Source organism: Trichechus manatus, unplaced genomic scaffold (genome assembly GCF_000243295.1).
Source record: "Trichechus manatus latirostris isolate Lorelei unplaced genomic scaffold, TriManLat1.0 scaffold00142, whole genome shotgun sequence".
Taxonomy (NCBI): Eukaryota; Metazoa; Chordata; class Mammalia; order Sirenia; family Trichechidae; genus Trichechus; species Trichechus manatus.
The window spans coordinates 1,876,477-1,879,299 of NW_004444078.1; the positions used below are offsets into that span (position 1 = coordinate 1,876,477).

Sequence of the window (2,823 nt, forward strand, 5' to 3'; positions counted from 1 at the left end):
AGAAGTTAGAGGGTTGGTATGTTGTGGGGTTGTTAACCAATGTCATAAAACAACATGTGTACTTCTGTTTCATGAGAAACTATTTGTTCTGTAAGCCTTCTCCTGAAGTACAATAAAAAATAAATAAAAATAAATACAGCAAAGTAAAATTTGAGAAAAAAATACAGGCAAAACCAAACAAAACCCTAACACTTTAGCACAATTCTCAGAAGCCTTATCATGGGACTGTTTGCCACCTATTTTTATTTTGGCATTTAAAATTCTTATCAGTAATATTTTGGGAAGTAGGTTGTACACATGGCACAAGTATACAAAGAAATCATTTGTTCGTGTTAGCTACATTAGTTTAAAAAATTTTAAGTAGCACCAAATCCTAAAAGAACCCCCATCTCTCCAAGAACTAAATGCATGTCTTTTATGTAGGGAGGATTGAAAGTAGATCTCAAAATCCATCAACAAAATCCCTTGCCTAACTGTTGTACTGCTCCTATCTGCCATAAATCAAACTCTGGATGCAGCCATCAGATACAGCGGTAACCACAGTCAAGCAGATTGTCATCACTATAAATCCATGGTTACCAACCTCACTGGTATTCTGACACCGCCATATTTCCCTACTCAGCTCCCTCTCCCACTCCAGGAACAATCATCATTTCCTATCTTTTCTAGGCCACTGAAACTTCGAAGTCTCCCTCAAACTCCATAATTCCTTCCCAGCAAAAAGACCTGCTTCATACTCTTCAGGGAAATGGAAGCCCAGGGACAGAAACTCCCTCAACTCACCCCATCATATCTGCAAACCTAACTGCCTTTCTGTCCTATTTTATTGGAGGAGGTGCACTTCCTCCCACCAAAGCTAATCCTTCACTTGTGCCCAGTCTCTTTTCAGGGTTATCACTTCATTGGTCATTGCCTCTCTCTTGCATATTCAAGCTTTCATTCTTTACTAGATATTTTCTATCAGCAGTCAAATCTGCTCTAGTCCAAAAGTTCCTTGACCTTTAGATCTCAAATTAAAAAAAAAAAAAAATTTAGTGTGTGTTGGGGGTGGGGGGGGGGTGTTATCAGCATGAGCTACCCATTTTTTTCCCCCAAGTATAAAGAATAAAAGCAACCCTACCTTCTACTATCATCATCATTTACTAAATGGAAGAATATTTTAACACCAAACAAACAAAAAAAAATGAAACCTAGGGAGGACATACAAACTGATCGCTCTCATCTTCTTTAACTTTCATCTGCTTCCCTACAGTTGGCTGCTCCAAAATTCACTTTCTTCCCTTGACTCCTGATACTACACTATCCTGGATTTTCCCCTCTAGACACTTTTTCCTAATTGGGGCCCCTTCTAGTCTATCCCACCTTTAAAATGGGAGTTCTTTAGGGTTGCATCTTTAGGTCCCCTTTCCTTCTTACTCTACACTGTCTCCTTGAGCAATCTCATGTACCCTAATAGTTTCAAAGGCTACTGTGTCCAGCTCAGACCACTCTCCTAAGTTTTAGACAGACCTGTATCAGACTGCTTACTCAACATCACTACTTTGATACCTCACAAATATAGATACCTCAAATAGAAGTTGCTTTCTCACACTGCTAATTGCCTACCTATTAACCACTCCCCACCTCTTCCACACTAACAGAATCTCTACCTCGCCAGGAGTAGCAACGTACTGAACTAAAAATACTTCCCTACATTTCCTTGAAGCTGACCTGGCCAGTGAGTGTCAAATGGGTTTCTGGGAAAGCTTGTTTTCCTGGTTAAATATCATACTTTTCTTCATATAAGAGAGGCTAAAGAGGAACAGCCATCTCTTGAGACTAGAAGGTGACATGCATGAGGTCTACAGCCAACATGATAAGGTTGGCGGAGCAGCTTACCTCACTGATGGCACTAATCATGATTGTGTACCCTGTTTTATTAAGAAACTAACCCTCTATTTGTTTAAGCCATCGTTTACTAACCTCCTGATATCTGTAGCCAAACAGATCCTTGTTATAATAGCCTAAATTAAACTTATTTCTTCCCATACTTCAAATCTTTCCTAATCTAGTATTGTCCATCTTAGTAAATGCAGCAGCATCTGACCAGTGCTCATACTTACATCAACTTGATACCATCTCATTCTTTTTCATCAAATCAAAATATCACCAAGTGCTGCTAATTTCATCTCCAAAACACATCTCAGTATCTACTTTTCTCACCTCTTCTACCCTAGTCCAACCCATCACATCTCTCTCATAACTTCAACTTTCACCACCCTCTAATCCATTCTACACAATTTTTAAAAACCAAATTATTCTACCCCACCCACCCCTAATTTTAAGCCTTCAAGTTTCCTTTTGCACTTTGAATGAAGTCCAAAACTAAATTCTCCTCACTCTTACCTCATCACATAAGCCTTCTTTCACTTTCTCATATGTGCTAAACTTTTTCCTGACTTGGGGCCTTCAAGCCAGACTGTTTAAAATCAATCCTATTCCATCCTTCTCTTAACTCCTTCAAAATTTATACAGTATCACCTTTCAAAGAAAACCAACCATACCTAATCACCCAGATTAAATGAGATCTTCTCATTATACTCTCTCCCAACACTGTACTTTTCTATCATTTATTATGATTGTATTTGCTTTTAAAATAAACAAAACATTAAAGATACAAACTAACCACTCCTCCTGCATCCACTTCCTTCCCTCCCAGAATTAAGGTTCAACTAAAGACTGGAGTGCATGTTCTTAAACTACATTGTACATTTGTGTCTCATATTAAGTTTGTTATAAATGTATAAAAATGGCATCATATGGTATATATTACTTCCTTTATAG

General features: G+C 38.1%; 1 protein-coding gene across 9 annotated transcripts in view; it reads right to left on the bottom strand.

Annotated features, from left to right (window-relative positions):
* GLS (glutaminase) overlaps positions 1 to 2,823 on the bottom strand; it is an 89,172-nt gene that overhangs the window by 26,316 nt on the left and 60,033 nt on the right. The window lies entirely within an intron of this gene.